The sequence below is a fragment of the Macaca thibetana genome, chromosome 7, assembly GCF_024542745.1.
Source record: "Macaca thibetana thibetana isolate TM-01 chromosome 7, ASM2454274v1, whole genome shotgun sequence".
Taxonomy (NCBI): Eukaryota; Metazoa; Chordata; class Mammalia; order Primates; family Cercopithecidae; genus Macaca; species Macaca thibetana.
The window spans coordinates 108,676,847-108,698,884 of NC_065584.1; the positions used below are offsets into that span (position 1 = coordinate 108,676,847).

Consider the following 22,038-nt stretch of genomic DNA (forward strand, 5'->3'; position numbering starts at 1 on the left):
GAGAATGGCGTGAACCCGGGAGGCGGAGCTTGCAGTGAGCTGAGATCGCGCCACTGCACTCCAGCCTGGGCGACACAGCGAGATTCTTTGTCAAAAAAAAAAAAAAAAAAAAAAAAAGAGAGAGAGAGAGAGAAGTAGAATCACCGTCATAGGAGATATATATGTTGAATAAATATATGTTGAATTTTATAAAAGACTTCCAAAGTGGTTTCTTTCTAAAGTGTGAGTCTTTGGACCTATTTTTCCTGCATTGTCATTGTATTGTTGCCCAGGTTCTTTACATATTCTGGATACAAGCTCTCTGTCACATGTACTGCAGTATTGTCTTGTAATATTGTCTATGCCTTTTCACTCTTTTAACATTATCTTTTGATGAGAAATTTAAAATTTCGATCAAATCAATTTATGATTTTTTTCTAAAGGTACTAACCCTATATTTTTGAGAAATCTTGCCTACCTCTACTCTACAGTTATAAAATTATTCTCTTATGTTTTCTTCTAGAAGCTTTGTATCTTTAGCTTTCAAATTTAGGTCTGTGATCCATACACAGTCAGTTACTTTTTGTACATGCTGTTGGGGAGGAGGTTGAGTTTCAGTTTTTCCACATCGTTATGCAGTTATTCTAGAACCATTTTTTAAAAAATTTTTTTCTTTTATTCTTTTTTTTTTTTTTTTTTTAATATGGAGTCTCTCTCTGTTGCCAGGTTGGAGTGCAGTGGCCTGATTTTGGCTCACTCCAACCTCCGTCTCCTGGATTCAAGCAATTGTCATGCCTCAGCCTCCCGGGTAGCTGGGAATGCAGGCGCCCACCACCACACCCAGCTAATTTTGGTATTTTCAGTAGAAACAAGGTTTTGCCATGTTGGCCAGGCTGGTCTCGAACTCCTGACCTCAGGTGATCCGCCCACCTCGGCCTCCCAAAGTGCTGCAATGACAGGCGTGAGCCACTGAGCCTGGCCGGGATTACATATTTTAAATTATCACAGTATAACTTGAATTTGGGTTCTGTCTTGTCATCTACAATGTAAAAACATTTGGAATCTAATTTTGAGACTCCACCCTAGGCACAGAAAAGCAGTAATCTGCTGATTTGAAAATGTGTGGACTGGGAACCAGAATGTCATCCAAACCCCCGTTTTGCAGGAATGTGAGAAAGTGTTATCTGAATATTGAGTCAGCTGGTAGATTGTCTCAATCCGCTGGTCAGGAGTCGTTTGCTGCTTTTTGCCTTACGCAGAGCACAGGCGGGCGTAGCCAAACCTTCATCATCTAGAGGCCGGACTAGAATATCTGATGCCCATCCTCACGGTTCTCCGTGAGAAGCAGGGGTCGCGGGTGAAGGGGAGTGAGGTTGCTGGGGCCGAGCAGGGGTTTAGGGGCAGTTTTCCTAAGCGCGCCTGTGAGCGGCTCACTCCACTCAGCGTTTCCGCGTGAGGTCTGTTACTTCGCCGGCCTTTCAAGATTGTTTTCTGGCACGAGCTCAAATCGGGTTTCCTTCCCGTTCCGGCAGGTCGGCGCTCGGATTTGCCCCGGCTCTCGTGGGCGACGGGCCCGCGGGGGCCGGTGGGGGTCCCCAGCTGGGTCTGCGCGCCGACCTGCCGCTCCTGGAACCGCCGACGGGCGCAGGTGAGCGCCTCCTGCCAGGCGGGGCGACGCCACGGGGCGGCGCCACAGGACACCCGGGGCGTCCCCCTGAGCCTCTTCCCGGCGGAGCCCCGGGACGGCGTGCGGACCCCGTTCCTCCGCGCTCCGAGCCGGACGGACCCGCGGGAGGACCCCACGCCCGCTCCGCCCCGACCCCGTCGTCCCGCGCAGGCTGAGGTGGCGCCGGCCGGCAGGTGGCCAGGGGCGCTCCGCCTGGGAGGACACCTTCGGCGGCCGGCGTGGGGGAAGCGGCCGGCCGGGGACGCCCCGCCGGGAGGAGGGAGCGGCCGGGGCCGCGGCCGGGAGGGAGGAGCGCCGGGAGGAAGAGGCCGAGCCGGGAGAGCCCCCGCCCCGGGAGGAAGGGGAGGAGGCCGAGTGTTTCCTGGCGCATTCCCGGCCAGCCCGAGTGACTCACTCGGCCAAGGAAACTCCCAGGGCCCGCCCAGGACCCCCAAGCCGCCGCGGACCCAGGTGAGAAACCCCGCTCCCCCGCGCCCGCCCGGCGGCCTCCGTGGGGTTCGAGTCCCCCTTGGAACCTGGGCCGGCCAGGGCGGCGGCGGGGCTGGGACGGAGCCCCCCACCCCGGCGGCGCGGCCTCCCCGGCGGCGCGGCCTCCGGGATCGCCCTGGTCCCCGCGTCCCCCAGGTCGCGACCCCGGGCTCCCGCGCGTCCCGGGCTCCAGGTCCCCGCACTCCCTGCACCGGCCTCCCGGGCCCCGCGCCCCCGGCCTTTCGGCCTCGACCCCGAGCTCCCCGCCCCCGCGTTCCCCGCCTCGCGCCCCGCGATCCCGGATTCCGCGCCCCGGCACGTGGCACAGCTCCAGTGGGGAAGGAATACCTTCGTGTTTCACGTTTTTGTTGGAAAGTGAGGAGCAAGGAGATTGCTAATGTTGCGCTAAGGTCGCGCAGCAAGCTCTGAACCCGTTTTTGTTTCGTGCCCCTGTGAGCACCGGAGGGAGCCCGGCGGAGCCATTCCGCGCATTCTTGGAGAGAGGAGTTTTGGGCTTTGTTAAGGAGGCGCGATTGTTACGGGGGCCGCGCTGTTTCGCACAAGCGTCTGAATTGTGTATTTTAAGGGTGAAATGCGTGAGCTTAATTTGCAGCACATTGTGGGTGTGACCAGAAGGGTGGAAGAATAATTGGGAAACGGGGTTGATGGAGCGTATTTTAAGCTGAGAGGGACGTCTGGACGGTGTCAGCTCCGCTGTGAAGCCCAATCAGGGAGCGGCTGCTGATGAGCCCAGCGCCGCGTGGTCGCCGCTGGGGACTGAGGCTCGTGAGCGTTTGTTTTCCGGCGGCGCAGGGCACCGTGGCCGCGCAGGGAACGGTGGTGGTTCTTGGAGTCGCCCGGCGGACTCCGGAATGAGGCGTGGTCGGAGCCGCGGTGATGCCCGGTGCAGGGCGCGCATCGCTGTGCTTGACAGCTTGGGGGCTGCGGCAGAGTCCCGGCCAGGCCGGGACCCGCGGGGGCCCCACGCGTGCTGCCCTGTCCCCGCGGGTGGCCAGCGGCTTTCCAAGTGATGTCTAGATCTGCAGGCGCGGAGCCTGGAAGAACGCGTCGCGTTGTGAGTGGGCGCGGACCGTAGCAGGTGTGCACTTGCAGGGCCAGTAGGAAGAGAGCGCCGGTGCCCTCACTGCGACCGAGGCGCCCTGGAGTCGTGGCGGAGGACGTTTCCTGCGTTAAGACAGGTGTCTGTGCCGCGCTCCAAGAAAATGTACCCCCTAAGTTTGTGTGTGTGTTTAAATTTGTTTTAAAATGTGGTAAGATTCACGTTTTGGTGTGCAGTTCAGTGAGCTTTAACAGATGCGTGGACTGTCGTGACTGCCACCGCTGTCAGGATACTCAGGAAGGCAGCCTCTCTCCTCCCCGCTCTTGCAGCCACCTGTCTGTTCCTCAGTCCTCCTGCTTTGGCCGTTCCAGGATGTCACGTGTGGGCTTGCAGTCTGGCTTGTTTCACTTAGCATAAGGCGTTGGACATTCAGCTATGCTCTGGTTTGTCCCTGAAGAGTAAAGATACAAGCATCTGAAAAATGTGGCTCTCGGATACAGCCTGAGAGAGAGACTAAAATGATAAAGTACTGAGAAAAATTACAAAACTATAGTTCATTAAAAACATTAAGCAGTAGGGAACCGTGTATGCTAGAAGTGAAATTCCCTCGGTACTTCTAAGTAGTATACAGTCTTTTCTCTGCGTAAGCAATTTTTTAGATAACATAGCGAGATCATATTGCATATATTATCGTACATTTTTCACTTAATGATGTTAGGTTACTTAAAGATCTTAGCAATCTTCACATGTTGATATATACAGTATATACACACAGATTTCCTTCAATCTTTTAAATAACTCTATAGTATTCTTTTTTTTTTTTTTTGAGATGGAGTCTTGCTCTGTGGCCCAGACTGGAGTGCAGTGGTACAAACTTGGCTCACCACAACCTCTGCCTCCTGGGTTCAGGTGGTTCTCCCACCTCAGCCTCCTGAGTAGATGGGATTACAGGCACGTGCCACCATACCCGGCTAATTTTTGTCTTTTTAGTAGAGACGGGGTTTTGCCATGTTGCCCAGGCTGGTCTTAAACTCCTGACCTCAAGTGTTCCACCCGCCTCAGCCTCCCAAAGTGCTGGGATTACAGGCATGAGCCACTGTGCCCGGCCAAATGACTGTAGTATTCTGTAGTGTGGATGTTTCATAATTTTATCAGCCTCCTGTTAATTGACATTATAGTTATTTACTGTTTTTCACCACTACAGTCAGTGCTTGTGTCTGTATCTTTGTACACATACTCAAGTTTATAATGCTAAAGGTGACTTTGGGTTTAAATAATAGCTAAATTCTTTTCTTTTCTTTTCTTCCCCCCCACCCTTTTTTTTTGAGATGGGGTTTTACTGTTGTCACCGAGGCTGGAGTATAGTGGTGTGATCTTGGCTCACTGCAAACTCCGCCTCCTGGGTTGAAGCAATTCTCCTGCCCCAGCCTCCCAAGTAGCTGGGATTATAGGCGCCTGCCACCACACCCAGCTAATTTTTGTATTTTTAGTAGAGACAGGGTTTTGCCGTGTTGGCCAGTTGGTCTCAAACTCCTGATCTCAGGTGATCCACCCACCTTGGCCTCCCAATGTGCTGGGATTACAGGCATGAGCCACCGCGCCCGGCCAAAACATATTTTATAGTGTTGAAGTTTCAACTAACACATCCAAGCTATTCTCATTGTTTTTCCTATTAAAGTTTAGCCAGCCCTTAGAGGCCATAGATAAAGCATGGATTAATTACATGACATAATTTAAAAACCTTATTTTAGCCAGTGCAATAATATCAGACAAAGAAGTAAAAGGCATACAGATTGGAAAGGGAAAATTGTCCCTATTTGCCGACAACATGATTATCTACGTAGAAAATCCAAGGAATCTATGAAAAAGCTACTGGAACTAATTAATGAGGTTACAAGACACAAAGTCAACACACAGAAGGCGACCTTAGTTTTCTTTTCTTTTTTTTTTTTTTTTTTTTTTTTAGACAGAGTTTAACTCTTGTTGCCGGGCTAGAGTGCAATGGTGCGATCTTGGCTCACCGCAACCTCTGCCTTCCAAGCAGCAGGATCACAGGCATGTGCCACCACGCCTGGCTAATTTTGTTTTTTTAGTAGAGAGGGGGTTTCTCCATGTTGGTCAGGCTGGTCAGGAACTCCCAACCTCAGGTGATCCGCCCACCTCAGCCTCCCAAAGTGCTGGCATCACAAGCGTGAGCCACCGGGCCTGCCCTGGCGACTTTATTTCTACATACAGCAGTGCCCCTTATCCGTGGGGAGATACATGCAAAGTCAACACTATACAAGCTGACCTTATTTCTGTTTACAACAGTCCCTGTTATCCATGGAGGATACGTTCCAGCAGATGCCCAAAACCTCCGATAAGACAGAACCTTTTGTGTACTGTGTTTTTTCCCCTATACATCTATGCCTGTGATAAAGCTTAATTTATAAACTAGGCACAGAAAGATATTAACAACAATAACTGTTCATAATATAGAATAATTATATACTGAAAAAAGTTATATAAATGTGTTCTCTCTTTCAAAATATCTCTTTGTATGCACTCACCTATTTTTGGAGGGCAGTTGACTACAGGCAGCTGTAACTGGGGAAACAGAAATTGCAGATAATGAAACTACAGATAAGTGGGGACTACTGTACTAGCAATGTACAATTAGAAAGTTAAATTTGGCCCGGTGCAGTGGCTCACGCCTGTAATTCCAGTACTTTGGGAGGCCAAGGTAGGTGGATCACGAGGTCAGGAGTTCGAGACCAGCCCGGCCAACATAGTGAAACCCTGTCTCTACTAAAAATACAAAAATTAGCTGGGTATGGTGGCGGGCGCCTGTAATCCCAGCTACTCAGGAGGCGGAAGCAGGAGAATCGCCTGAACCCGGGAGGCGGAGGTTGTGGTGAGCCAAGATAGCGCCACTGCACTCCAGCCTGGGCAACAGAGCGAGACTCTGTCTCAAAAAAAAAAAGAAAGTTAAATTTAAAAACACACCGTTTCGCTTGCTTCAAAAGAATCAAATACTTAGGTATACATTGAATAAGACTTACAGGATCCGTATGCTGAAGATGAGAGAAATCAAAGATCATTTAAGTAAGTGGGGGGACATACCATGGTCAGTGGTTGGAACACTCAACATGGTAAAGACATCAGTTCTCTTCATATTAACCTATAAATTTAACCCAATTCCAATTTTAAAATATTAGCATGCTTTAAAAACAAAAATTTTAAACAAAAATTTTGTTTATTGAGGTATAATGTACCTAATTTGTAAAATTCACCTACTTTTAAGTATATGGTTGGCTGACCTGTGAACAAGGGGGGTTAGGGATGCCAACTCCCTGTGCAGTTGAAAATCCGAGTGTAACTTTTTTTTTTTTTTTTTTTTTTTTGAGAAGGAGTTTCGCTCTTGTTGCCCAAGCTAGAGTGCAATAGCACGATCTTGGCTCACTGCAACCTCTGCCTCCCCGGTTTAAGCCATTCTCCTGCTTCAACCTCCCAAGTAGCTGGGATTATAGGCGTGCACCACCAGGCCTGGCTAATTTTGTGTTTCTAGTAGCTACGGGGTTTTCACCGTGTTGGTCAGGCTGGTCTTGACCTCCTGACCTCAGGTGATTGGCCGGCCTCTGTCTCCCAGAATCCTGGTACTACAGGCGCCCACCATCATGCCTGGATAATTTTTTTGTTTTTGTTTTTGTATTTTTTTTTTTTTAGTAGAGATGGGGTTTCACCGTTTTAGCCAGGATGGTCTCTATCTCCTGACCTTGTGATCCGCCCGCCTTGGCCTCCCAAAGTGCTGGGATTACAGGCTTGAGCCACCGCGCCCGGCCTTTTTTTTTTTTTTTTTTTTTTGAGACGGAGTCTCACTCTGTCGCCCAGGCTGGAGTGCAGTGGCGCGATCTCGGCTCACTGCAAGCTCCGCCTCCCGGGTTCCCGCCATTCTCCTGCCTCAGCCTCCCGAGCAGCTGGGACTAGAGGCGCCGCCACCACGCCCGGCTAGTTTTTTGTATTTTTAGTAGAGACGGGGTTTCTCCGTGTTAGCCAGGATGGTCTCGATCTCCTGACCTTGTGATCCGCCCGTCTCGGCCTCCCAAAGTGCTGGGATTACAGGCTTGAGCCACCGCGCCCGGCCTGTTTTTTTTTTTTCCTGAGAGGTATCTCTGTCGCCCAGACTGTGGAGTGCAGTGGTGCGATCTCGGCTCACTGCAACCTTCGCCCAACCAGGTTCAAGAGATTCTCCTGCCTCAGCCTCCTGAGTAGCTGGGATTACAGGCGCCCACCACCATGCCCGGCTAATTTTGTATTTTTAGTAGAGACGGGATTTCACTATGTTGGCCAGGCTGAACGAGTATAACTTTTGACTTCCCAAAAGTTAAAACTACGAATAGCCTGCTCTTGACCAGAAACCTTACTGATAACATATGATTAACACAGATTTTGTAAGTTATGTGTATTACATACTGTGTTCTCATAATAAAGAAAGCTAGAGAAAAGAAAATGTTAAGAAAATCATGAGGAAGAGAAAATAAACTGACTACTCGTCACGTGGAAGTGGATCATCAGAAAGGTCTCCATCCTCAGTGAGCAGGCCGAGGAGGAGGAAGTCGATGGGTTGGTTTTGCTGTCTTGGGGGTGGCAGAGGGAGAAGTGGAGGGGGTGGCAGAGGGAGAAGTGGAGGAGGTGGAAGAGGGGCCAGAGAGGCAGGCATACTCCATGTAACTTTTACTGGAAAAAGTCTGCAAATAAGTGGACCCGCATGGTCCAAACACGTGTTGTTTCAGGGACAACTGTACAATAATTTTTAGACGATTTCTGGAGCTGTGCAGCCATCACCATAATCCAGTTTTTGTTTGTTTGAGACAGGGTCTCAGTCTGTCACCCAGGCTGGAGTGCAGTGGTGTGATCTCAGTTCACTGCAATCTCCGCCTCCCAGGTTCAAGTGATTCTCATGCCTCAGCTTCCCAAGTACCTGGGATTACAGGAGGTGCCACCAAGCCCGACTACTTTTTTTGCATTTTCAGTAGAGATGGGGTTTCACCATGTTGGCCAGGCCAGTCTCGAATGCCTGACCTCAAGTGATCCACCTGCCTCAGCCTCCCAGTACTGGGATTACAGGTATGAGCCATCGTGTCCAGCCTGTTTTTGTTTTTTTAATTTTAATTATTTTTTAAAATGGAGATGGGGTATCATTATGTTGCCCAGGCTGGTCTTGAACTCCTGGGCTCAAGCAATCCTCCTTTCCTCCCGAAAGTGGTAGGATTACAGATGTGAGCCACCATGCCCGGCCTTGCTCATCTGTTGATGGACAGGTTGATTCTGTGTCTTGGCCGTTGTGAAAGGTGCTGCAATAAACATGGGGTGCAGATCTCTCTCGGACGTACAGATTTCATTTCTGTTGGATATATACCCAATAGTGGTGTTGCCGGGTCATATAGTAGTTCTATTTTTAATATTTTGAGGAACCCCCGGCACTGTTTTCCATAATAGTTATACTGATTTACATCCCCACCAACAGTGTACAAGGGTTTCCTTTTCTCCACATCCTGGACCACACTTATTATCTTTTGCCTTTTTGACAAGAGCCAGTCTAACAGGTGTGAGGTGATAGCGCATTGTGGTTTTGATTTGGATTCCCTGATGATTAGCGATGTTGAGCGTTTTTTCATGTACCTGTTGGCCAATTGTACACCTTCTTTTGAGAAATATCCATTCAGATCTTTTACTATTGAGTTGTTTGAATTCTTTGTATATTTTTGTTGTTAATCCCGTATAAGTTGTTTGCAAATGTTTTCTTGCATTCTGTGGATTGTCACTTTACTCTGTTGATTGATTTCTTTGCTGTGCAGAACCTTTTTCGTTTGCTGTGATCCCATTTGTCTGTTTTTTCTTTTGTGGCCTTTGCTTTTGAGGCTTTATTTCCTCAAAATAAGCTAGGCACAGAAAGATAAGTACTGCATGATCTCACTCACATGTGGAATCTGAAAACGCTGATGTCACAGGACAGAGCAGAATGGTGGTTACCAGAGGCTGGGGTGTCTGGCGGAAGGGGAGAGAGGAAGATGTTGGTCAAAGGATACTCACTTACAGTTAGATAAAAGGGGGAAAGTCCAGAATAGGCAAATACGCAGAGACAGAAAGTAGACAGGTGATTGCCTGGGGCCAGAAAGCAGGAGAGAGAGGATAGGAAAAGAACAGGTAGAAAAACTGAGAATGGCCGGGCGCGGTGGCTCACGCCTGTAATCCCAGCACTTTGGGAGGCCGAGGCGGGCAGATCACAAGGTCAGGAGATCGAGACCACGGTGAAACCCCGTCTCTACTAAAAATACAAAAAATTAGCCGGGCGCGGTTGTGGGCGCCTGTAGTCCCAGCTACTCGGGAGGCTGAGGCAGGAGAATGGCGTAAACCCGGGAGGCGGAGCTTGCAGTGAGCTGAGATCGCGCCACTGCACTCCAGCCTGGGCGACAGAGCGAGACTCCGTCTCAAAAAAAAAAAAAAAAAAAAAAAAAAAAAAGAAAAACTGAGAATGACTGCTAATGGTGAGGGAGTTGCTTCTTCTTCTTCTTCTTTTTTTTTTTTTTTTTTGACAAGGTCTTGTTCTGTCACCCAGGCTGGAATGCAGTGGGGCAATCACGGCTTACTGCAGCCTTGACATTTTGGGCTTAAGCGATTCTCCCACCCGGCCTGTCCAGTACCTGGCACTACAGGGGTGCACCATCATGCCTGGCTAAATTTGGGTGTTTTTTTTGTGTTTTTTTTTTTTTTTTGAGATGGAGTCTCACTCTGTCACCCAGATTGGAGTGCAGTGGCACGATCTCAGCGCACCACAACCAGCCCAGGTTCAAACAGTTCTCCTGCCTCAGCCTCCCGAGTAGCTGGGATTACAGGCGTGCACCACCACACCTGGCTAATTTTTGTATTTTTAGTAGAGGCAGGGTTTCACCATGTTGGCCAGGCTAGTCTAAAACTCCTTACCTCAAGTGATCCTCCTGCCTCAGCCTCCCAAAGTGTTGGGATTACAGGTGTGAGCCACCACCTAAATTGTGTATTTTTTTTTTGTAGAAATGAGGTTTCGCCATGTTGCCCAGACTGGTCTCAAACTCCAGAGCTCAGGTGATCCCCCTGCCTGGGCTTCTCAGGGATTATAGGCTGAGCCACCGCACCTGGCCACATTTAAGTCTTTAATTCATTTCGGGTTGATTTTTGTCTATATTGAGAAGCCAGGTCTGATGTTATTCTTCCGTATGTGTGTATCTAGTTTTATCAGCACCGTTTATTGAGGAGCCTATCCTTTTCTCATTGTGTGTTCTTGGCACCTTTGTTAAAAATCAGTTGGCTGTAAATGTATGCATTTATTTCCAGGCTCTATTCTGTTCCCGTGGTTTATGTGTCTTATGTTTATGCCAGTAGTGTGCTGTTTGGGTTAGTACCACTCTGTAGTTTTTGGTTTTTTTTTTTTGAGACGTCGTCTCACTCTGTCACCCAGGCTGAAGTGCAATGGCGCAATCTTGGCTCACTGCAACCTCCGCCTCCCAGGTTCAAGCGATTCTCCTGCCTCAGCCTCCTGGGTAGCTGGGGATTACAGGTGTGCATCACCACACCCAGCTGATTTTTGTATTTTTAGCAGAGACGGTGTTTCACCATGTTGGCCAGGCTGGTCTCGAACTCCTGACCTCAGGTGATCCACCCGCCTTGGCCTCCCAAAGTGCTGGGATTACAGGCATGAGCCACCGTGCCCAGGCTCTGTAGTATATTTTGAAGTCAGGTAGTGTGATGCCTCCAGCCTTGTTCTTTTGCTCAGGATAGCTTTTGCTATTCCAAGTCTTTTGTGGTTGCATACAAATTTTAGGATTTCTTTTTCTGTTTGTATGAAGAGTATGGTAGGTATTTTGATAGAGATTTCATTGAATCTGTAGATTGCTTTGAATCTGTAGATTGCTTTGGGTAGTATCTATTGGTTATTTATTTTTTGAGATGAGTTCTCACTCTGTTACCCAGGCTGGAATTCAGTGGTGTAATCTTGGGTCACTGCAGCTTTGATATCCTGGGCTCAAGCAGTCCTCCCACTTCAGCCTCCCAAGTGTCTGGGACTACAGGTGTGAGCCACCACATGCAGCTGCTTTTTATTTTATTTATTTTCTTTTTCTTTTTTCGTATGTTTGAGAGAGTTTTGCTCTTGTTGCTCAGGCTAGAGTGCAATGGTGCCATCTTGGCTCACCACAACCTTTGCCTCCCGGGTTCAAGCAATTCTCCTGCCTCAGCCTCCCGAGTAGTTGGGATTACAGGCATGCAGCACCACGCCTGGCTAATTTTGTATTTTTAGTAGAGACAGGGTTTCTGCATGTTGGTCAGGCTGGTCTCGAACTCCTGACCTCACGCGATCTGCCCACCTCGGCCTCGAAAGTGCTGGGATTATAGGCGTGAGCCATCATGCCCAGCCTTTTTTTTTAGTAGAGACAGGACTAGCTGTGTTGCCCAGGCTGGTCTGGAACTCCTAAGCTCAGGTGGTCCTCCCACCTCATCCTCACAAAGTGTTGGGATTACAGATGTGAGCAGCAGCACCTGGTCTATTATTTCTGTTGTTGCCGGTGTTTTTGGTGTCATATCCAAGAAATCATTGCCAAATCTGATGTCATGAAGCATTTCTCCTGTTTTCTTCTAAGAGTTTTATAGTTTTAGATCCGATGTTTAAGCTGTTGATCTGTTTTGAGTTAACTTTTCTATGTATTATCTAAGGTAATGGTCCAACATAATTCTTGTATGTGTGGATATTCAGTTTTCCTAACACAATTTGTTGAGAAGACTATTGTTTTTCCATTGAATGATCTTGACATAATTGTTAAAAATCATTTGACCACATATGTGAAGGTTTATTTATGGGTTCTTCATTCTGTTTAATTGGCCAGTATGCCTTTCTTTATGCCAGTGCCACATTGTTTCAATTACTGTAGCTTTATAGTAAGTTTTGAAATAAAAAGGAGTGAAGTCTCCAAATTTGATTCATCTTTTTCAAGATTGTTTTGGCTATTTTGGGTTTTCGGAGATTCCTATGAATTTTTAAATGGGTTATTTTTTGCAAAAAAAAAAAAAAATCTGCTGTTGGAATTTTCAAAGGGATTGCATTGAGTCTTTAGAAGGCTTTGGATTATATTGTCATCTTAACAATATTATGTCTTCCAATCCTGGGAAGACGTTTTTATATTTAAAATGTGTTTCTAATGGATAGCATTTGGTTGGTTCATGTTTTCTGTTTACTCTGTAAATCTGTGCCTTTTGATTTGAGTGTCTTGTTCATTTACATTTAATGCAAATATGTATGTGGTGGGATTTACATCTGTCATTTTGTTATTTGTTCTCTTTAAGTCTTATATCCGGAGAGCTGATGGCCACAGCAGCTCAGGCCTGATTTCTAATAAGAAGGTTATCTAATAGAAGGATTTCAGAGCATTCCAGGGACAAGATTTGCATTTGTGTGAATTTTTTTTTGTGTTAAAAGCCTCTTAGAACATGGTCTCAAGAAGTTAGGGATGTGTTTTTCACCATTGTGTTGGTTTAAGCCTGATGTGCATCTGTGCTGTTGGGCACAAGCTTACCGGGCATTTGTTTTCCTGGTCGCTCCCCTCCAACTGTATTATGACTGCATTTCCTTCAGGCACAGCCCATGCCGCGGGCTGTGGCTCGGCCCTCCATGGGGGCAGAGATGATGCCTGTTGAGCTGTGGCTTCCAGGTTTTGTAGATGGGAATAAGACAGATGTACAGTGATAGCTGCTGTGACCTTGTTATACCCTGTTCTTTGCTTTCCCTGGCACATTCAGGGATTTTTGCCTCACAGGGGAGGAGGGAAAAAAACCCAAAATGCTCTGAAAGCAGTGACTTTCATCTTGAAACCTGACTCCATAGCCAAAATTTGATGCTCAGAGCCTGTGTGGTCACTCCTTGCAGTCATGTTGTCCTGGCCAGGACAGCGGGGATGAGTGTTGATTTGTCCTTGAAGATATCACAGAAGGAGGTGTGCTTGCTCCAAAGAACCACATAGCCCCACAGCTGAAGTGGCGAAGTTCTGTATTCCATTTGAATCCCTGTCCAAAGCTTGACTTCTCAAGCTATTCCTAGAAGGACCAGTCTCCACAAAACCAGTGAGCCTGAACACCACCTGGACTCTTGGCTCACTGGGGCCAGCTGCAAGCAAGTTTAGGTGAAGAATTCAAGGATAAATCAATATCGGAAAGTCTATCAGTGTATTAGGATAAAAGAGAAAAGTTATGAGATTATCTCATAGATAAATAATAGCATTTAATAAAAATTCAACATTTGTTTATGATTAAAGACTTCTAGAAAAAAAAAGGGATAGGGATAGAAGGAAATTGTCTTTTTTTTTTTTTTTTTTTTTTTTTTCCAGACAGAGTTTCGCTCTTGTTGCCCAGGCTGGAGTGCAATGGCACAATTTCGGCTCACTGCAACCTCTGCCTCCTGGGTTCAAGCGATTCTCCTGCCTCATCCTCCCAAGTAGCTGGGATTACAGGTGTGTGCCACCACGCCCAGCTAATTTTGTATTTTTAGTAGACGTGGGGTTTCACCATGTTGGTCAGGCTGGTCTTGAACTCCTGACCTCAAGTGATCCACCCGGCTTGGCCTCCCAAAGTGTTGAGATTACAGGCATAAGCCACTGCGCCTGGCCTTTTTTTTTTTTTAAATTTACCATCCTGGTTCTAAAATGTCTATAGAAGAATAAAAGTTCACAAATAGCTAAGCCAATTTTGAAAAAGAGCAGTGGTTCACACCTGTAATCCCCACTCTGTGTAGGTCTGTGTCCTAATCTCCTTTTCTTTTCTTTTCTTTTTTTTTTTTTTGGAGATGGAGTTTCGCTCTTGTTGCCCAGGCTGGAATGCAATGGCATGATCTGGGCTCATCGCAACCTCTACCTCCTAGGTTCAAGTGATTCTCCCGCCTCAGCCTTCCGAGTAGCTGGGACTACAGGCATGCGCCACTGGCCTGGCTAATTTTCTATTTTATTTTAGTAGAGATGAGGTTTCTCCATGTTGGTCAGGCTGGTCTCGAATGCCCGACCTCAGGTGATCCTCCCGCCTTGGCCTCCCAAAGTGTTGAGATTATAGGCATGAGCCACTGCGCCCGCCTAATCTTGTCTTATAAGGACCGGGTCCCAGTGGATGAGGGCCCACCCTGATGGCTTCATATTAACTTAATTATCTCTGTGAAGAACGGAGGCATTCTGAGGTCCTGGGGATGGGGTTAAGGCTTCAACACACAAATTTTGAGGGCACACAGTTCAGCCCATAAGAGTTTGTTTCATTAAAACATGGGCTTGTCATTATCACCCTTTGATCCCCTGGGCCAAGTCCTGGTTGATGGGGCACCCCTGAACTCTCAGAGCCACGGGCGCCTGCTGCTCTCTGGGGACGCCGGGGCAGAGGGAAGGGGCTGGGGCCTGGTGTGTCAGCTACTAGGGAAGCCTAATTCCTCATCGCTGTTAGATAAAAATACAGGAGCTCTAGTATTTGCTTCTCTCATTCCGAGGAATCACAGTCATGCATCACTTGCCAACAGGGATACGTTCTGAGAAATGCATGGTTAGGCACTTTTGTCATTGTGTGGGCATCACAAAGTGCACTTACACCCCCAGATGGTACCGACTGCTCCTCATCTAGGCTGCACGGCAGAACCTGTCGCTCCCAGGCCACACGCCTGTGCAGTGTGTTACTGAAGCGAACACTGTGGGAAAGAGTATTTGTATATCCAGGTTTACGTAAACATAAAAATGGTACAGTGACACCATCTCAGCTCACCACAACCTCTGCCTTCCAGGTTCAAGTGAATCTCCTGCCTCAGCCTCCCAAGTAGCTGAGATTACAGGCACCCACCATCACACCTGGCTAATTTTTGTATTTTTAGTAGAGACGAGGCTTTGCCATGTTGGCCAGGCTTGTCTTGAACTCCTGACCTCCTGCCTTGGATGCCCAGAGTGTTGGGATTACAGGCATGAGCCACCACGCCTGGCCAGTAATTTAGGGTATTTTTTTTTTTGAGACAGAGTCTCGGTCTGTCGCCCAGGCTGGAGTGCAGTGGCGCAATCTCGGCTCACTGCAAGCTCCGCCTCCCAGGTTCATACCATTCTCCTGCCTCAGCCTCCCAAGCAGCTGGGACTACAGGCGCCTGCCACCACGCCCAGCTAATTTTTTGTATTTTTAGTAGAGATGGGGTTTCACCGTCTTAGCCAAGATGGTCTCAGTCTCCTGACCTCATGATATGCCCACCTCGGCCTCCCAAAGTACTGGGATTACAGGCGTGAGCTACCACGCCCGGCCAATTTAGGGTATTTTTAAGTAATTTTAAGTTTAGAGTATTTTTAAGTAAAATCTAGCACTTTTTGTGTTGTCTATATCTTGGTATGTTTATTAATATATGTGTACACACACACACACACACACAGTGGAATACTATTCAGCCTTTAAAAAGAAGGAAATCCTGTCATTTGTGACAAGGATAAACCTGGAAGACATTACGCTTAGTAAAAAAAGCCAGGCCCAGAAAGACAGATACTGCATGACCTGATTTCTATGTGGAATCTAGAAAATTTGAGCTTATAGAAGCAGAGAGTAGAATGGGGGTTGCTGCCAGTAACCCATCTGGGCAGGCAGACGGGGCTGGGGTTGGAGTCCATCTCCTCCCATTTCTCGGCTCTGTGAATTTGGACAAATCACTTTCTCTGGCCTTCAATTTCGCCGTCTCTAAAGAAGGGGTTAAATGAGCTCAGACACCCCAAGGCTTCACGAAGTGCAAGCGGCTGAGATGTGCTGGTGTTAAAGGTGGTTGAGGACAGGGTGGGGTCCCTTTTTCCCAGAGGGAACGTGGAGCCCTGTGTCTGAGGTGCCCTTGGCATCTTTGCTGGCTGCACTTGGTTCCCGACTCCCCAGGGAGCTGCCAGGCAGGGGAAACTGCCCTCCTGGCCTGGGGCACTGTGGCAGAGGTCAGCCAAAGGCTGAGACCTGCCGCCTTGCTGGGGCTGGAGGCTGCCTCCTGCCTTCCAGGCTGCAGAGTCTGCTGGGGGGGGCTGCCGGGTGTGTGTGTGTGTGTGTGTGTGTGTGTGAGAGAGAGATGAGGAGGTGTGGACTCACTCTGCACGGGGGTGGGGTTGGGCGGGGCTGCCGGGTGTGTGTGTGTGTGTGTGTGTGTGAGAGAGAGAGATGAGGAGGTGTGGACTCACTCTGCACGGGGGTGGGGTTGGGCGGGGCTGCCGGGGGTGTGTGTGTGTGTGTGTGTGTGTGTGAGATGAGGAGGTGTGGACTCACTCTGCACGGGGGGTGGGGGTTGGGCGGGGCCGCCAGGGGGTGTGTGTGTGTGTGTGTGTGTGTGTGTGTGTGTGAGAGATGAGGAGGTGTGGACTCACTCTGCACGGGGGTGGGGTTGGGCGGGGCTGCCAGGGTGTGTGTGTGTGTGTGTGTGTGTGTGTGTGAGAGATGAGGAGGTGTCGACTCACTCTGCACGGGGGGGGTGGGGTTGGGCGGGGCTGCCGGGTGTGTGTGTGTGTGTGTGTGTGTGTGTGTGTGTGTGTGTGATGAGGCGTGGACTCACTCTGCATGGGGGTGGGGTTGGGCGGGGCTGCCAGGGTGTGTGTGTGTGTGTGTGTGTGTGATGAGGAGGCGTGGACTCACTCTGCATGGGGGTGGGGTTGGGCAGGGCTGCCGGGTGTGTGTGTGTGTGTGTGTGTGTGTGAGATGAGGAGGCGTGAACTCACTCTGCATGGGGGGGGGTTGGGCGGGGCTGCCGGGTGTGTGTGTGTGTGTGTGTGTGTGTGTGAGAGATGAGGAGGCGTGGACTCACTCTGCACGGGGGTGGGGTTGGGCGGGGCTGCCAGGGGGTGTGTGTGTGTGTGAGAGAGAGATGAGGAGGCATGGACTCACTCTGCACGGGGGTGGGGTTGGGCGGGGCTGCCGGGGGTGTGTGTGTGTGTGTGTGTGTGTGTGTGAGAGAGAGATGAGGAGGTGTGGACTCACCCTGCACGGGGGTGGGGTTGGGCGGGGCTGCCAGGGTGTGTGTGTGTGTGTGTGTGTGTGTGTGTGTGTGTGTGTGAGAGAGGTGAGGAGGTGTGGACTCACTCTGCACGGGGGTGGGGTTGGGCGGGGCTGCCAGGGTGTGTGTGTGTGTGTGTGTGTGTGTGTGTGTGTGAGATGAGGAGGTGTGGACTCACTCTGCACGGGGGGTGGGGTTGGGCGGGGCTGCCAGGGTGTGTGTGTGTGTGTGTGTGTGTGTGTGTGAGAGATAAGGAGGCGTGGACTCACTCTGCACGGGGGGTGGGGTTGGGCGGGGCTGCCAGGGTGTGTGTGTGTGTGTGTGTGTGTGTGTGTGAGAGAGATGAGGAGGTGTGGACTCACTCTGCACGGGGGGTGGGGTTGGGCGGGGCTGCCAGGGTGTGTGTGTGTGTGTGTGTGTGTGTGTGAGATGAGGAGGCGTGGACTCACTCTGCATGGGGGTGGGGTTGGGCGGGGCTGCCGGGTGTGTGTGTGTGTGTGTGTGTGTGTGAGAGAGAGATGAGGAGGTGTGGACTCACTCTGCATGGGGGTGGGGTAAGGTTCACATATTTTAAGCTCGTCACCTGGCTGGGAAAGTAGCTGTTCTTGCTCCAGAAAGGAAAAACAAAAAAAAAAAGTCTGTGAGATGATAGATACGCAGAATGGCTCGACTTCACCATTCCACAAGGTGTGCGTGTATGTGAACCTCTCATTGTATGCAGTGAATATATACAGTTTTTATTTGTTAATAATACCTTAATTTATATAAAAACATGCCAGTCCATAGTTTCTGTCTCATAATAAATTAGTTTGGCCCATCCACAAAAAACGAAACCGAGCTCTTTTGCAATGATCTGAAGCATTCTGATTATAACACTGATGTTTACTCCCTGGCTGACTGGGCCTGGAAGGTCCTTTCTACAAGCCGTCCTTATGAAGGTGTGGTGCTCAGGCGCCTCTCACAACTGGGGGTTAAAAGCTTTCTGCCCAGGAGTGTGTGACTCTGGGCAAAACCTTCCTCTGGGCAGACGCGAGCATGTTGCAGCCGTGCTCTGGCTGGTGAGATGGGTTCAGCTTGCGACAGTGCCAGCGTCCAGCCTGCCTGGGGCCACAGGAGTGAGGGGTGACCAAAACACGCTTCTGCTTGAAGAGTTGGGGCAAGTCTGTTCCAGACGTTTCACACTCCTTTGCCTTATGTTCACAAAAAGTTTTCACAGGGATATTTCATTCTTATTTTATTTTATTATTATTATTTTTTGAGACAGAGTTTTGCTCTTGTCGCCCAGGCTGGAGTGAGGTGGCGCGATCTCGGCTCACTGCAACCTCCACCTCCCGGGTTCAAGCAATTCTCCTGCCTCAGCCTCCCGAGTAGCTGGGATTACAGGCATCTGCCACCACGCCCGGCTAATTTTGTATTTTTAGTAGAAACAGGGTTTATCCATATTGGTCAGGCTGGTCTCGAATGCCCAACCTCAGGTGATCGCCCGCCTCTGCCCCCCAAAGTGCTGAGATTACAGGCGTGAGCCACTGCGCCTGGCCTTTCTTACTTATTTTAAATAATATCAAACTACAAAACACTGCAAAAATAAAAATAGGACAAAGAACACAATTCAGACACTTCTCTCTCCACTTGCGGCCCTTTACCTCTAAACACACCGGTGTCTATTTCCTAAGAATGAGGATGTTCCCTTGTGTACCACAGGACGCTTGCCCACTGATGGCCCTGCTTAGAAAATGCTTGCTGAGCCTTGTGCTGGAGAACGTGTTGCCCAGGTGCTCATGTGTAAGAATGTTGCTCACAGGTAGTGACAGCCGTGTCCGCAATGGCGCTGGTTCTGGGCATCAGGAGACAGGACAGGCAGCCTGGCTTGTGGGTTGCGTGGAATAGCACGCACATGTCAAAATGGTGCTCCAGGAGCTCCGCCTGGCAGTGTGCCTGCGTCTCGTGATAGCAGTGGGCACGGCGTGAATAGGCCAGGTGACTATCGATGATATCCCTTTTATAACAACTCAACTAAAAGATGCTTTGTAAGAATATAAATGAGCTATGGCTGGGCGCGGTGGCTCACGCCTGTAATCTCAGCACTTTGGGAGGCCGAGGCGGGCGGATCAGCTGAGGTTGGGAGGATCACCTGAGGTTGGGAGTTCGAGACCAGCTTGACCAACATGGAGAAACCCTGTCTCTACTAAAAAAATAAAATACAAAATTGGCCGGGCACGGTAGCTCAGGCCTGTAATCCCAGCACTTTGGGAGGCTGAGGCGGGTGGATCACCTGAGGTCGGGAGTTCGAGACCAACATGACCAACATGGAAAAACCCGTCTCCACTAAAAATACAAGATCAGCCGGGTGTGGTGGCGCACGCCTGTAGTCCCAGCTACTCGGGAGGCTGAGGCAGGAGAATCGCTTGAACCCGGGAGGTGGAGATTGTGGTGAGCCGAGATTGTGCCATCGCACTCCAGCCTGGGCAACAAGAGCAAAACTCCGTCTAAGAAAAAAAAAAAGCCGGGCATGATGGCGCACGCCTGTAATCCCAGCTACTTGGGAGGCTGAGGCACGAGAATCGCTTGAACCTGGGAGGCGGAGGTTGCAGTGAGTTGAGATCGCACCATTGCACTCCAGCCTGGGCAACAAGAGCAAAACTCCGTCTCAAAAAAAAAAAAAAGAATAGAGATGAGATACAGTTTATGCAGAAGAAAGCAGGGGATCGATGCCTGGGGGTATGGACAGGGGCTCACTGTGGATCACAAGCAGGACTCTGCCTTGCGGTGTGGGTAGTGGGTTTGCACGTCTTCGACGTCATTAAACATTACTAATTATGGTGAGAGCAGGTCAGAGTCCAAGAATTGTTATGTATCTGAGGCCCAGTTTTAAAAATCCTACTACCAATCAGTTTGCTGAAATTTTTATTGATCTCAAGATTACTTTTTTTTTTTGAGACGGAGTCTGGCTCTGTCACCCAGGCTGGAGTGCAGTGGCGCGATCTCGGCTCACTGCAAGCTCCGCCTCCCGGGTTTACGCCATTCTCCTGCCTCAGCCTCCCGAGTAGCTGGGACTACAGGTGCCCGCCACCTTGCCCGGCTAGTTTTTTGTATTTTTTAGTAGAGACGGGGTTTCACCGTGTTAGCCAGGATGGTCTCGATCTCCTGACCTCGTGATCCGCCCGTCTCGGCCTCCCAAAGTGCTGGGATTACAGGCTTGAGCCACCGCGCCCGGCCAAGATTACTTTTAAATTAACTCTCTGAGATTAGCTATAGCGTGCTGCCTTGACATGCTTCTCACCTGAGCAGTTGTTTGGTTTCTATTGTGGCGACAGCAGTTTGCAGAAACTGGGGCTATGATTATAAACTGCTTCCTTCCCTGGGCCTGGGCTGGCCGAGTTCTTCCTCCTTGGTAAATTTAGAAGTGAAACAGGAAATTCCAAAGGGAAAGGCTGATGTGATAAAAAGTTAAAACTTAGTTTCAAAGAAAATAGTAAATGAAATGAAAAAGAAAGTAGCTTGACCTGGAAAAAGTTTTGTACCAACTCTCACAAAGCTTTAATGTCTTTAATGTTGTTAGTATAGTAAGTCCATCTGTCAGTTGCTGAAGAAAATACCAAGATTCCAAGGATTTAAAAAAAAACAAAGAGGCAAACAACCCAAGCTGGCAAGTTACACATGAGGAAAAATAGGCAGGGGGAAGTGGCTCGTGCCTGTAATTTCAGCATGTTTGGGAGGCCAAGGCTGGAGGATCACTTGAGCTCTGGAGTTCAAGACCAGCCTGGGCAACATGGCAAGACCCTGTCTCTACTAAAATTCAAAAAAAGTAGCCAGACGTGGTGGTGCATACCTGTAGTCCCAGCTACCTGGGGGGCTGAGGTGGGAGGATCACTTGAGCCTGAGAAGTTGAGGCTGCAGTAAGCGGTGATCACCACTGCACTTCAGCCTGGTTAACAGTGAGACCCTGTCTCAAATAAGAAGAAAAACAGACTGGTTAATGCATAGAAATATGCTTCATCTCAGTGATAATAAAAGAAATGAAAATTAAGGCCAGGCACAGTGGCTCGTGCCTGCAATCCCAGCACTTTGGGAGGCCAAAGCCGGTGGATCACTTGAGGTCAGGAGTTCGAGACCAGCCTGGCCAACATGGTGAAACCCCGTCTCTACTAAAAACACAAAATTACTACTAAATAAATTACTACTAAATACTAAAAATACAAAAATTAGCCCGGCATGGTGGCGCATGCCTGTCATCCCAGCTACTCGGGAGGCTGAGGCAAGAGAATCGCTTGAACACAGGAGGCGGAGGTTGCAGTGAGCTGAGACTGTGCTACTTGCACTCCAACCTGGGTGACAGTGAGACTCCATTTTAAAAATAAATAAAATAATAAATAAATAAATAAAAGAAACACAAATTAAAAGGACATTCAGATTAAATTATAAAAGCAGAAGTGACCCCTGGATTCTGCCGGGAAGCGCCATGCTGGTGTCCGGCTCCACCTTGTTCATGGCCCCCATCGGAGGGCACCTGGCCCAAAGCCACCTGCAGCTTTAAAGACACTGTGTGGCCTAAGAAACCTCCTGGGATGTGCTGCTAGGAAAGTCATCCGAAAACACGCTCCAGGCTTTTCTGCCCAGTTGTGGTACTGTCAGGCTTGCCTCAGGCCTAAGCAGGAGGAGGGCAGGCAGCCCCGAAGCAGGCTGCATGGTTCATGCACGGGCCAGTGGTGGTTCCTTTGCGTGTCCTGAATGTGCAGGTGTCGCTGGAATGATGGAAAAGATTTATATGACCTCAGTGAAAGAGCTGCTCTCTGCTTTTGTTCCTTTGATGGACAGCTAAATGGCCTG

At 49.2% G+C, this 22,038-nt stretch overlaps 1 protein-coding gene across 7 annotated transcripts in view; it reads left to right on the plus strand.

Moving 5' to 3' along the window:
• Positions 1-1,516: 1,516 nt before the first annotated feature.
• CYFIP1 (cytoplasmic FMR1 interacting protein 1) overlaps positions 1,517-22,038 on the plus strand; it is a 117,210-nt gene continuing 96,688 nt past the window's right edge. For 2 of the 7 annotated variants that reach the window (XM_050796116.1, XM_050796118.1), the window contains exon 1: positions 1,990-2,116. The gene's annotated coding sequence lies outside the window, so the exon portion shown is untranslated. Of the gene's footprint in view, positions 1,628-1,989; positions 2,117-22,038 lie in introns of those variants that run through there. The other 5 variants (XM_050796121.1, XM_050796122.1, XM_050796117.1 and 2 more) reach the window with 4 other exon arrangements.